The 14,188-nt window shown below is 44.1% G+C and overlaps 1 protein-coding gene across 2 annotated transcripts in view; it reads left to right on the top strand.

The window, feature by feature from the left end:
- Positions 1 to 984: 984 nt before the first annotated feature.
- Positions 985 to 14,188, top strand: part of PARP11 (poly(ADP-ribose) polymerase family member 11) — a gene marked incomplete at its 3' end in the record, with an annotated part of 35,315 nt that continues 22,111 nt past the window's right edge. For both annotated transcript variants that reach the window (XM_080913887.1, XM_080913886.1), the window contains exon 1: positions 985 to 1,147. The remainder of the gene's footprint in view (positions 1,148 to 14,188) is intronic.

The raw sequence follows: 14,188 nt of genomic DNA, 5'->3' as shown, positions 1-14,188 counted from the left end.
AACATTTTCTAATTAAACAGTATCATTTTAAGAATAAGTTCCAAAGAGGTTAATGAATAAACGTCTGAACAAAAATAGTGATTATAATAACTTTTGTTACATAGTAATTTGTGTCTGTCACAGATTATTTCAGGTATGTGTAGAACATGCAAACTATGGCACACTATCAGTCTAAAATAGATTCATACATAGGGAATGAAAAAATCATATTAAAAAAAAACAGGTACTAAATCTGTGGGTATTCTCTGACCTGTTATTAGAAACACGCCTATATTCTCACACTACTTCTTTGCCTTTAAGAATATTCGAGCGTCTTAGCTCTCTTTACCCAGGTGACTTCGGTGTAAGAACCAATTTGTGGCCTTAGTTTTCAAGCATGCTAGGTAAACATGCTTGGAGACCTCCATATTTGCCATGCTGTCTAAAATTTCATGTTATATGTTCTTGGGTTTCCAAACTTTTTGCTTTCTTCTCTCGATTCTAAAATTCACGAGGACAGGGATGACATATATAGCTTTCAAGCCCAGTGACGCATGGCCAATAGCTCACATTTATTTTCTAGATGGCAAACACTTAAGTACTTGATTTCAACAAGCTCATTTACACCCTGAGGTAGAACTACCATCATGTCCAATTCAAGGGAGAAGAAAACAAAAGAGAGGATTGAAGCCTAAACCAATTGCCATTGGTCGAACTGGGCTCCTCTGGCCTAGTACTTGGCCAGTAGACTCCGTATAAGGTGATCTTAATAAACGTAGGTTCTGCATGGAGGAAATGCAACCTGCCAACCTTGAGGACCACATGGTGGAAAGCATGGCGGCTTTAAACAGCTTTATCATACAGGTAAAAGGTCCGCCAGCGACGACAAGCGCGGAAGTTCCAAGGGCGCCGAAGGGGCGGGGCGATTTAGTGGTGGGCGGGACCACCACTGATTGGCTGGATCCAAGCGGAAGTCGGGAGGTTCGATGGTCCGAAGACGCCAGCTTGTGACGGGGAGGGGGAGAAGGAAGGCTTCCATAAAGGGTGCCTTTCGGTCCTTTCGCTCCCGGGGACCCTCGGAAAAAGCCCACCATACCGACCCTACGGCTAGCCCCTCCCCCAGGCTCTCTCCGCTCGATTTCGCACCGTTAAGTGGGAAGCGAATCCGGTGAGTAGCCGGCGGGACGGGGCGGGCCCAGTGGGCGGGGTTGCCTGAGAAGGGCGGGAGGCGTTCCCGGGAACTCGCCCCCGCGGTGCCTCAGGCTCAGGGTTTGCGTTCCGGGGTCGTGGGTGTCCCGGGTCGTGGGGCCTACTGTGGGCCGCGGTCTCGCAGTTTTGAGCCATGGCAGCGTTCAGTGGCCGCTTCCACGCTACTACTTTCCTTTCCCGATTGTTGATTTTACTTCCGGGGGCTTCTCCGTCTTCGTTTTTTCCCTCATTTTCTATTTTTGTATTTTGCTTGAAAAGCCAGTTGAAGTTACTAGCTTTCGAATCTGCTAATTCCTTTCGACCTCCGCCTCCTCATTGTCCCTTCCCTTTTTTTGGAGCTACAGAGCTTTGAGGATCCCCGTTATCAGTGTCAGGGGATGACGTTCTTAAATGTTTTCTTTCCGTGGTTAGAACAATGATCTGAAATCCTTCTTTGTTTGGCTTCAGTAGGTCTTATGTCTGCAGGCATTTTTTTTTTTTTTTTTAAATACTGTGCCTTCGTTCGTTCATTCATTCATTAATTCATTCATTCAAACCCCAAGCCCCTCGAATGAGGACTGAGCTCTATTTATCAAGAATATTCAGATCTTGTTACGGAAATGTAGTAGTGAGAAAAATGTACACTGAAGTTAAAACTTCAGAGTTGATGGGCAGAATAGCATTTCAAGAAGTTTGTGGACTTAGTTTGTGACACTAATTCAGAAGCTGAAATAACCATTAACTTGACTTCAGTAACCCTCTAAGTCAGTACTTGACATAACCCTTTTGCTCTCCCTCACAAAACCAGTAATCGACTTCCTACTTAAATGTATTTCCAATTAAGTGTATCAGTAAATTCATTGATTGGGAGTGGGTCCACATTGTGGTTCTTTTCCATTGCATTCCATCATGACAGTCACCAGATATTTTTGATTTTGTACACTAACACTGTAATCAGATCGGAGCAGAGAAAAGAAGGAGTTTGGATGTGATTTTAGCAAGACGTTTACTATTGGGATAAAACTTGCTTATAACTGTTCATACATATACTCTGTCACTGTCAACTACTAAGTATCTTCATTTCCTATCAGTACCCTATGTGTGTATATATTTGTCTTTCCTTCAAGATCACACTTACGTATCTGTACTGTTTATACCCTGGTGAGAATTACTAAGGATCTAGTGAATGTCTCATGTATTTGGTTTGTTATGAAGCCGTTTTCTTGAAAAGAGGAGGCACCCTTCTGTGAAATCATATGTAAGAAAGATTTTTAAGTTTTGTGAAGCAAGACTTTGTTTATCATAGTGAGCACATAGCCATGTGTTCTTTGTCCTGTGCAGTCCTCATATGGCTGAGTGCTATTTTATTATATGCTGGTACTGGTTTGTTTTGTTTTGTTTTGTTTTTGTTTTTTTGTCTTTTTTTGTTTTCATTGTTTTCCCTTTCTTTTCCTGTGAACATCGGAATGTTGTCAATAAACATAGCTTAGTTTTTGAAAAAAATATTTCATTATATGTGTATGGGTGTTTGATTGCCTAAATTTGTGTACCACACTCATGCAGTGCGCTCAGATGCCAGAAGAGGGCATTAAATCCCCTGGAGTGATGTTAGCTGCCATGTGGTGATGGGAATCAAACCCTGGTCTTCTGGAAGAGCAGCCATTGTCTTAACCATGGAACTATCTCTTTAGCTACCACAGCTTAGTTTTGATTTTATCTTGTTTTTTTAAATAAACTTTGCATTCATGGGTTTCACTAACAGTTTGTGAGTTTCTTTTGATAGAAGGGGCATCTTCGAAGTTTGTGTAGGTTTGCCCAGGTAATAAAATTGACAACCTAAGCCATGAACATCTGGGAAGATTTAAAATTCAAGTAGAAAAGCAAAGCAAACCCTTAGCGATATGTACTTTAAATATCAGTGCAGAGAGCATTTGCTTCCTGACCAGATTTTTTTTGTTATCAGAGAAGGTTTTGTTAAATGATTTTGTATGTTTTTCTCTTGTAGTTTTGGTAGTGTGTGTGTGTGTGTGTGTGTGTGTGTGTGTGTGTGTGTAACAAAAAGTTTTGGTATATATAAGACATAGATAAAGAGAACTGAAAAGTAACAGACATTTGTTTAAGACTTGTCTTAGGGTTTTATTGCTGTGAAGAGACAAAGAATCATGGCAGCTCTGAAAGGAAACTCTTTAATTGGTTCTGGCTTAGGAGCTTTAGTCCATTGTTATCACGGTAAAAAGCATGCCAGTACACAGACAACCATGGTGCTGGAGAAGGAGCAGAGAGTTCTACATCCAGGTTGGTAGTCAGCAGAAGAGAGATGTACTGGGTCTGGCTTGAGCATCTGAAACCTCAAAGCCCACCACCAGTGACACACTTCCTCCCAAAAGCCACACCTACTCTAACAAGGCCACACCTCCTCTAATAGTGTTACTCCCTAGGAGCCTATGGTGGCGGTTTTCATTCAGACCACTGTTTATTACACTGACAACGTCTTTATAGAACTTGTTAAATTTCTCCAAAAGTAGTTTCTGTTTATTGACTCATACTGTTAGAATAATCTAAGTTAGAAAATTGTTTTCCCAGGCTCACAGAGCACAGTCCTTTCTGCTCCGAGCTGATCCTTGGTGCAGTGACAGCTTTCTGGTGTTAGTCCCTGCTTTGTCAGCAGAGCCACCCTTTCCACTATTTTATATTCACAGCTGCTTCCCATTTCCTTGGAGCTGTGCTTTTGTTTCATCCTTTCAGGCTGCTTCAAAGACTGATCATATACCTGTCATTTTAGCCATAGTCCTCTCCTGCAAGCTGGCTTCTGCCAACACTGCTTCTAGGAGGTCCCTACGAGTCTTCAAATCACCACATATAGTGGCATCTTAGGTATCTTTGGCTGATTTAGTTTTTCAGCGACTTGGCTGCCAATTACATATTCCCCCTAAACCTTCCCCTTCATTGTTCCTGGAACTGTACACTTATACTTGGGGTTCTTTTGTTTCCCCTTTTTATTTTTATTGCATTTATTTATTTGTTTAATGTGTGTGGGTGTGTGCACACTCACCATGGTACAGTAAAACATCAGGACAGCTGTGGGAGTCAGTTCTCTCCCTCCACCTTGTATGTGGGTTCAGGGGATTCTGCCTTCTGAATTTCTTCTTCCTGAGATTTGTCTTTTAGTTCCAGTTCTGGGCCAAGCTGCCTGACCTCCTGAAACATCTCATCTTTGTTGTTGTTGATTGGTTGGTAGGTTGGTTGATTGTTTTTCCTCAGCACATCCTTTTCTTGTTAAGTTCCACAGCTCTCCTGTGAACAAGCCTGTTAAGGGTCATCTTTAGACTTGGGTTCTCTTACTGCTTGTCCCTCTGATGAAACTGAACCCTTGGTCATTAGTTCATTTTACCCAGCAAGTCATCAGGCAGTGTTTTCTACATACTAAATAAATGTCATTCTGTACTTGAAGATACTGTACAAACAATCAGAGTCTGCCCCATGAGGACCTTCAGGGTATGCAGTGTGACTTGTGGGAAGGAAGTGGTATCTGAGGGAGTCTGGGCTGCTGGGAAGACCTGTTGAACTAAGATACATTTGGGTAAATCATTCTAGATGGAATCATGTGAGAAGGCCAAAGCAAGCAAAATGACCCAAGCCCAAGAAATGGAAAGTGGGTGTCAAGTAAAGAGAAAGTTCAAAGTCTTGTCTGAGATTCATGGCATTCTCTTAATTGTAACCCCGGTAAAATCAAACTCAAAGGAAACCAAGAACTTTAAACGTACAGTGGCATAGGATAAACACCCCTGTTCCAAAAGGGAAGAAACAGAGCATAATGAGGAATGCTGGACCAAAGCAAGACTGAAAGCCAGCAGGACAAACTCTGAATTCTGTCAGTATGACTGATGTCAAAGGGCTCTTCCTTCAGATCTCCAAGTCCTTTCAGCTTTGTTGACTACATCACACCTTTCTGCATTTGGCTGGTTCCACTCTTGGTCTGCAGCTGCTCTTGGCAGGTGTCCCATGGTTCTGGCACCTGCAACATCTTGGTGTCTCCATTGAGATCCCAGCTTCACCTTCACAGTTTCTCTCCGTGACCTCTCTGGGCCTCCCTGCAGAGACACCCTTGACACACACCTGGCCTCAGGGGCTTTCCTTAGCTGAGGAGGGAGATTCCACCACCCCTTTCTGTACTCTTGACTCTAAAGCTAGAACCACACAGCTGAGCCTCTCAAGTTCTGCTGCTCAGTGGGGCTGGTACTTGGCCCCCTCCTTCAGTTACATTTGCGTTAGCTTTCTGTTGGCAGCAATTCCTTCTTTGCTTAATCTTTTCTTTAATCCCTTTTCACAAATTGCAATCTTTCCCTAGTGTCTTTCCCCAGGGTACCTTTCCTTTTAATTCTACTTAGCATCAAACTTTTCTTTAAGCTTTCTATCTCCATGAACACTGGATTTGGCTTTAACAAAACATTCCCCGGTGCTCCTTTTCTCCTGAGACTACATTTTAGATGGTTCCTTGTCCTGCTTGCTTCTTTCCATTATAGATCTGTGGAAGAGTGGTTACTAATAGCCATACAACATGGTCATTACTAGGCTATCTTGAAACCTTCTCTGCCAACACCATTAATCCAAAACTCTTCAGTTTAGCCTCAGGCAGATTTTTAAGATGAGGGCACAAAGCAACCACATTCTTTGCCAAAATATCACAAGAACAGTGTCTAGGGCACTTACCAATGTTCTTCCCCTGAAACCTCTTGAGCTAGGCCCACCTTGCTTTCATCACTACTATCCTCAGTGTTCCTACTAGGCTCATTAAGTCTCAATTAAAGCATTCAGCTGCTTTCCTAATCCAAACTCCCTAAATCTACATTCACATAACAAAAGCATGGTCAAGCCTTTCACAGCTGTATCCCAGTCCCAGCACCAATTTTGTCTTAGTCACTGTTCTGGGCTGTGAAGAGACACCATCACCAGTTTAATTCATAAAAGAAAGCAGTTAATTGGGGCTTGCCTCCACTTTCAGAGGTTAGTCCATTGTCATCCTGGTGGGAAACATGGCAGCATATAGGCAAGTGCTGGAGCAGTGGTTGTGAATTTTGCATCCTGATCTGAAGGAAGAGAGAGGGAAATGCTGGAAAGGAGAGAGACAGAGATAGACCTGGCAAGAGGCCATTAGGCTTTAGAAACCTCAAAGCCCAACAAGGTCACCTACTCCAGCAAGGCCTCACTCCCAAATCCATCTAATTCTTTCAAACAGTACTCTCCCTGGTGACTACATGATCAAATATATGAACCTATGGGGGGCTATTCTTGTTCAAACCAGGACAAGGGATGTGTTGGCATTGGCAACAGACATGTGGGCTCTTTCCCCTGAGTCAGAAAGTACATTTTACACATATACTCACAGGTTGGGGTGAAAATGGGTATCCTGATGGTGTAGCTTGGTCTCCCAGGATTCTAGGAATAACACAGTTGTTTCTGTATTCTTGACATTCTTTATAATTGGTCTTACAATATTTAGTTAAGGTTAGAGGATAGCCTGAATTTGTAGTTGTTAAGAAACAGAAGCCCTGGATCAGGAACATCAAAACAACAATAGAAGAACACTCAACGGCATTGTATAGCTGGTGTCTTGCTACATAGGGTTGCGCTTGGAATATCTAATATTTCGGTTTTGTAAGAATTGTTAATTATCCTGACCTATGTGCATCATTATACCAGGCCCAAAGCCCAGTAAAATTTCTAAGTACCAACCCATGTTTGAAATCGAGAACTTTCTAGTTCTAGAACACTGACTGGTTCCAGAATGTAGGATATTCATTGAGTGGAAAAGGACCTGTGAGGAATACCTTGGGAGTCAGAGGTCAAGGAAGAATTCCTCATTTATAAACAACCCCAGACTTATATGTGGTACAACACTCATGTTTCTAGAACAGTTTTCTAGTGATCTGTTGCATGATCATGAATAGGGAAGTGATGTGTGTGTCTGCAGGGTTGGTGTGGCAGATTCAGAACAGCATCAAAGAGCCTAAGAGTTAGTGTAGGAAGGGTGGCACATTTAGGATGCAGGCTGAAAACTTGGTTTGTGATAGAGATTGGAGCAATGTATAGCCACCTGACTGAGTCTGGCCCACTGGGTCTAAAATTCGAATGCTAAAATCTTTGGTTTATACAATTCACACTCCACGAACTGAATCTTTGTTAAACTAACCAATGCTAGTACTTGCTTATCTTTATATCCAGCGACCAGTTGATTTCGGGGGTTTACCATTGTCGATTAGGGGTTTTTAGTGGGATGTAGAAAGACAGACCTAACATAAATATTCACAGATAAACCCTAAGTCCAATTATTGGGGGAAAAAAACCTATGAAGGAAAAAGAATGGCAGTGTAGAGAGAGCTCAGGGGTGAGCTAGGAAGTCAGGGAGGGCATCTTGTGATTGTGGTGACTTTTAGAGACACTGAGGACTGCTCAAGAGCTACCCAGAGGAAGGGTGTCTGGGAGGTAGAGCCGCAGGGATAGCACATGAGAAGCTCTTGAGGCCGAATGGAACAGGACTGGTGAGAACCAAACAAGTCTTTGAGGCAGGAACACTGGGAAGCAGGAAGTGGGGCTATACATGGCTCTGTGGAACCTGATTAGAACTTTCAACTTCATGGTGAATGGAAATTCAGCAGTTAATCAGTTTTCCCTCAGATAGAATGATGGCAAATCTTGCTTATTAGTTTGACATACTTGGGAAGAGGGAACCTTCATCAAAGAATCTTCTCCATCAGATTGGTCTGTGGGCATTTTTTGATTGCTAATTGACAGAGGAGGACCAGTCCACTATGGACAGTACTGTCCCTGGGCAGGTGGGCCTGGGCTGTGCAATGTGAGTTTGGGGGCAAGCCAGTAAACAGGGTTTCTGCTTCAAACAGGGTTCCATAATTCCTGCTTCAAGCTCTCACTTTGTCTTCCTTCAGTGATGGGCTGTAAGCTGTGAGGTGAACAAACCCCTTCCTTCCCAAGTTGCTTTTGATCGTGGTGTTTATTGAAGAACAGAAACCAAACCAGGGCAAATAGGGAGATTGGCTTGTTTGACTCAGGTGTGGCCTGACGTAATCACAAGGGGCCTTCTAAGTTCAAGACAGGAGCAAAGAAGCACCAGAACATGAACAAGGCAGAGTGACTTAGGAGGTACAGAGGGGCAGCGAGCCAAGGCTGTTTGGCTTACCTTCGGAAACTGGAGAATCTTGTTTTAAGCCATGATGCTTGTGGTAAGCTTTTCCAGGAGCAGCAGAAGAACGTGAACAGGGAGGAGCCAAGAGGCTTTTAGAGATCAGTTCAGAGGCTCTACTATAGGGCAGATTATCAGAGAATCTACCACAGGGAGGAGTTCTAGACAGTCTACCAAAAGTCAGTGTCAGAGGCTATCCACAGGGAGGAGTGTTAGAGACTCTACCATGGGGCAGAGTAGAGGAGAAAATGGTTTGTACTAGGTAGGTAGTGTTGGGGAGACAGAAAGAGAAATGGAGAGATTCAAGCTGCACTTTGATGAATGCCAGATGCTAGGAATTGAATCCAAGGTCTCAGCATACCAGGACAGTGCTCTACCACTGAGCTGTGTCTTTAGCCCAGAAGTTTTAATATGATTTGAATGAAGTCATACTGTGTTCCTTAAGGGTTCATGTGTTAAAAGCGTGGTCCCCTTGGTAATACTATTACTATCCAGGGCAATGGTTTTTAGCCTGTGGGTCAGGACCCCTTTGGGGATCATATAGCAGATATCCTGAATATCAGATATGTACATTACAATTCATAGAAATTATAGTTATGAGGTAACAACAAAATAATTTTATGGCTGGAGGTCACTATAACATGAGGGAACTATATTAAAGGGTTGCAGCATTAGGAAGGGTGAGAACCATTGGTCTAGGGATTGATTGGTTTTTTTTTTTTCCTGCCAGGTAAAGAATTAAAAGCCAAGAAGAATCTGGAGCTCAGCTTGTAGCACAGGGGGAAATCTGACATAACAGAAAGGAGCAGACGCTGCCAGTGGTAAAGAAAAACTTTTATTAGTGGTGAGGAAACATGCAGCAAGCACACTGAAAGATCCCCCACAAATTTGAGGGGCTCCTCAGGAAACCAAAGCCTGTTGTTTAGGACTGGGCTGTTTTAAAGTCCTTGCAGAGTCTTCTTTCATTTGGGATTCATCAGATTTGAAGAGAGGCATGGTGGCTGAGTGACCGACAACAGTGTGTAACATGTCCTGCTGGCCTCGAACTTGTTGAACCAGGCCATCAGCAGGAGCCTATGGTTGGGAGTAGAAGCCAACAGGCTTTTGTCTCTGTTCAGGAGGGTGAGGAAGAAGCCACCATCTTGGAAGTTGTCCATCCTTATTACATTGCTATGGTTCCTCTCCCATTTAAGGAGTCTGTCTCCCAGCTCCTCAAATGCTATTGGGACATAGTGGGTACTTTAAGAGGCAGAACTTAGTAGGAGTTTCTTAGGTCACTGTGGGTATGGAGAAACTTCCATAAGCCCCTTGAAATCTTACAAGAAAGGATCAAGCCTGGTTCCACCTGTCCTTTGTGCTTCTCTTTGGGGATGCTTGCTTGTTCTTGTAGGCGCTTTCATCATTGTCACCTGCCACCACCATGAGCCAAGAGGCTGATGTAGGTGCTGTTCCTTGAACCTTCTGAACCCTGAGCTTGTAGCCATTCAGGTTATATGTGCCCATTTAGTACAAATACTGAAGTCACGAAGGGAGCTGGGAATTGAAATCTGAGCATTAGCCCCTAAGATTATGAGAGTAGGTGAGATCCTGGGAAAAGCATTCTGTAAACTTTTTGCACTCCTGCAAATAACATCATTTTGTATGTATACATGTTACTATTGTTGCCATTTGGTTTTGTTTTGAGAAAAGATCTCTGGAGCACAGGCTGGTCTCAGACTTGTGGCAATCCTCCTGTTTCAGCCTCTCAAGTACTGTGCTTACCTATATCTACTATTCCGTTTGGATTAGATTGCCATTTTTACATTTTAGATAATATTATCTTATATTATATATATATAATATCACTTAATATTTTTATTATTGAAAAAGGCAGTTTTGCAGCCTCTTATAACGTGCTTATATCTAATTTGATTCTGGATAGTCCAAGGTATAGGTTAGACCCAGATGCTTTGATCCCCCCCCCACACACACTGAGTGTTTTACTAAATTAAAAAGTACCATGCCCTAAGTGCCAGTTGTCAAGACTACATTTACTTGCTCTGTGAGGTGTTTTTGATTGAAGATCAAACACAGCTTGAGATGCCGTGGGAAGATTTCTCCCTGAAGACTCTTTCTAGTGTTCTGTCAAACTAAACAGTCTTACAATATTAAACAGCTCTGGGTGTGTTTCAAGCATAGGAGCAAATGGATTCTTCAGTCATCTCTTGGCTGCCTCAGTGTCAGGAAAGAGTAAAAACTGGGTAGGGTCTGGAAAACCCGATCTCTGCCTTCTCAGCATTAAAACTTGGAGTATTAGGGGGCCTGGGGCTGGAGCTCATTGGTAGAGAGAGCGTGCCCGGCATACACAAGGCCCTGGGTCTTCAAAATTACATAAACTGGGCATGGTGGTACTGGCCTGTAATCCTTTGGCTGGCAGGGTGGAGCCAAGAGGATCAGAAGTCCCAGGTTGTCCCTTTACAGTATATACTGAGTTTGAAGCTAGTCTGACCTGCATAAGATCCTGTCTTTAAAAATGGAATATTTGGGTCTTGAAGTTGTAGGTTGGGGTTCTTTAAAACTCTGTATGTACCGTGGGGTGGAAGGGAAGTCACTGTATGCAAGAGGCGATTACAGCTTGTCTCCATCATGGTCTGGAACTTGAGGAAGTGAGCTTTGCAATGTGTGCCTCAAGAGAAGCACAGGAGCATGTCTGAGGCGTGGGCCTCCTTACACCAGTTTGTCCAGATAGTTTATGCCTGGGTGGATTGTCTGCATTCCCTGGAGATGTGGAGCCTCACACAGGTCACCCACATGGGGACTGTGACTCCAGTGATTCTCAGTAGACGTCCTGCCCCTCAGCTCAGGTGACCTCATGACTGCAGTGTTTTCTGAGAAGCAACTGTGTGCTGTGTTCTGGGAAGGGACACTGAGGTTCGCACATGCTTTTGTCTGGACTTTATCTCCTGTGCTTTGTTCCTTTTTTTTTTCTTTTGAGGATATTGTTCCCTATCCTTGTTCCATAATAAATACCTACAACTTCAACAACTTCTGAGTCCTAGAAAATCATTGACCCTGAAGCAGAATGCCTCAGATATGCAGGAGACAGCTGAAAACAAGACCCAGCTGTGTAGCCCAGGCTGGCTCTGAGCTAATCCTCCTACTTCCGGGATCCCTAATGATGAGATTACAGGTAGGTGCTACCATGTGTGGCTCCTTATGTATGCCTCCGTGAAAGACTCAACACTTCTCCTTAAGGTCAAGAACAGGGCAGGGATGCCCAGTCCTTGGGAATTACTTTAGAAGTTCTGAGATAAGAAAGCAAGACAAGGGAAGGAAGAGATACATGACACACAGTGCAGGGCCCACAGATGTTTGCCGGGAGACAGGAGTAAAGCCCACAGTCGGCTTTCTCAACCTGTGTCCCTGCTGTGAGGTGGTACGGCTGTGTACCCATTGCAGAGTACCCGCCCCTCTGTCTGTAGCCCCGCTGAGTCGCTCCTCCTGGTGGCTTCACTCTGTGAGTCAGTCCCTCTAGTAAGTTTTCCATGAGAGCTATTAACCCTTTCCAAATTTCTAGTTTTCATAATTCCCATTGATGATGTATTTCCGAGCTACTCCAAAGCTAGTACTTGAGAGATGAGTTGTTGGGAAAAGAATCAGCTTTATTCGAGGCCAGAACACTAGGAAAGGGGATGAACCTTCAGTTACATGAGCAGATGTTTATAAGGAGGGAAAGGGGCTCAAGAGGTGGTGTTCTTTGCTCTGACCAGATCGCGACAGTCAGCCTTCGTTCTTGGGACCAATTCCAGTAACTCCATAGACAAACACTATTTTCTACAAGTTAAAACTCAGGGCATTTTACATGCTTTGTGTCAGTCCATGCCCAGATGTTATCTGACAGCTACCAGATGTTTTGGGTTCCATAAATCCCAAGAAAGGATTAGTGTTTTAGTTATTTAAGTGTGACTTTTCTTCAGACTTTAGAATGTTAGACAAGGGAGAGGACATGGCCCTACAAAGGGCCATCCCCAAAGGAACGGCTACTGTTACACTATCTCTTTAACTTAAGATAATTAATTGACAGAGTCTCTTTTTGTAGTCCAGGCTAACCAGGAGCATGCTCTGTAGCCCAGGTTGGCCTTAAACTTTCCAACTTTGTGCCTCGGGATCAGAGACTTGCCACCATGTGTAGTCACCATCTCTTTAGGGATGGTCTCTGTTTAGCGAGACATTTTCATCATTAATTGCCTTGTTTTTAGTTACATATTTTATACATTCTTGTGTGTGTGTGTGTGTGTGTGTGTGTGTGTGTGTGTGTGCGCGCATGCGCACGCTCGTGTGCGCGAGCAGGGGCGCTCATGCACACACACATGTAAGTGAAAACCTGGGTATTCAGTGAAAGTAATTTAATTGTTTATTTTGAGACAGAGCCTCCCTATACAACTTGGGCTAGCTTTAAGCTCATGATCTTCCTGCCTCTGCCTCCTGAGTGTTGGGATCACAGGCAAATAACTCCATGTCCGAACACTGTCTTATTTCATCAATTCTGACCTCTCCTAGTGGCCACTGGACTTTGGGCCCCGTCCCCTTGTGTGGGTTGGGTATTTGGCTGAATTAATGTCTGAGTGCAGCCTTCCTCACAGTGCTCTCACCTCCGCCCTAACTGCAGAGTCAGCACTTGCAGGTTAAGGTTGGCTGAAGTCCCCTAGTGTTTACTCGTTATTTTGGTTGTGTGTGGCTGGGAGACTGCTCTTGCGGTTGAGTGTGTATGGGGTACTATATTACTATTTACCCAGGAAGTAGGTTTCCTTTTGGATCACTCCCAAGAGGACCTAATCCTGGGTTTACCTCATGCGTGTGTGAGTGTAAACCCGGGAATTCAGTCTTCCAAACTGGTGAGGGTAACTGAGCTCTATGTTTAATTTTATGAAAATGCCATAATGAAACCTGTTGCTTTGTAAGCTGACTTATAAGATTAACCCTTGGGGATGGCGAGGTGGTCTAAAGAGCTTTGCTGCCACACTTGATGGCCTGAGTGTGATCGCTGGGATCCACATGGTGGGAGGAGAGAAGTGACTCTTGAAAGTTGTCTCTTACCTCCACACATGAGCCATGACACACAAAGGCACACAGATGCATGTAAGTAAATAACAGCAACCAACCCCTGCTGCACAGCCTTTGCCCATGGATCCGAATGGCTCCCTCTGTAGCCAGTGTTTATCTGAGGGATGTGGAAGCCCTTTGCCTACCTTATGTTTCTTCCTTTGTAGATGGGCATAGATGCCATGTAGGAGCATTTTCGGGTTTTCCTAGTATCTCGCTCCATTCTTTCCTAGATGGGCACAAGCCTAGAGCTCTGAGAGTCCTTTGGTTTCATCAGTTACTGACCTGAGAGGGTCCTTTGCTGCTGTCTCCTCTCCTCTGTAGATCTGATGGCTCTATCGCCCTGCTTCGCTCCACACCTCACTTTCCTTAGCTGTCATGAAGCTGTGCAGTTTCTCAGTATTCCCTTAGTCTCGGGGTCTCTACTCTCTCTTCCACACAGAGCTGCCCCTTCAGGCAGGAATGTACACTTCCTTCCTAGAGTTCATTTGCCCCTGGGCCGGGTCCCAATGTCACTGCACCTGCAGCTGAAGGTGGAAGCCTCTTTTGTAAGTGGCATTGTAATCCTCGAAAAGGCACTAGGTGAGGGAGCTAGCAGCCCCTCACCATGTTGGCTTCCTCTTCTTGGCAGGAAGCCAGTCGTACTGGTCAGGGTATAATGTGAGTTCCTGATAGACCTCCCACCATTTGTGTGAACTAGAAAAGGGAGTTTCTCTTTTGTTGTCCCTCTGAAATGGGGCT

The sequence above is a fragment of the Micromys minutus genome (assembly GCF_963924665.1).
Source record: "Micromys minutus genome assembly, chromosome: 3".
Taxonomy (NCBI): domain Eukaryota; kingdom Metazoa; phylum Chordata; class Mammalia; order Rodentia; family Muridae; genus Micromys; species Micromys minutus.
Note: the sequence above shows the minus strand (reverse complement) of the source record. Positions and strands in the feature narration are given on the sequence as shown.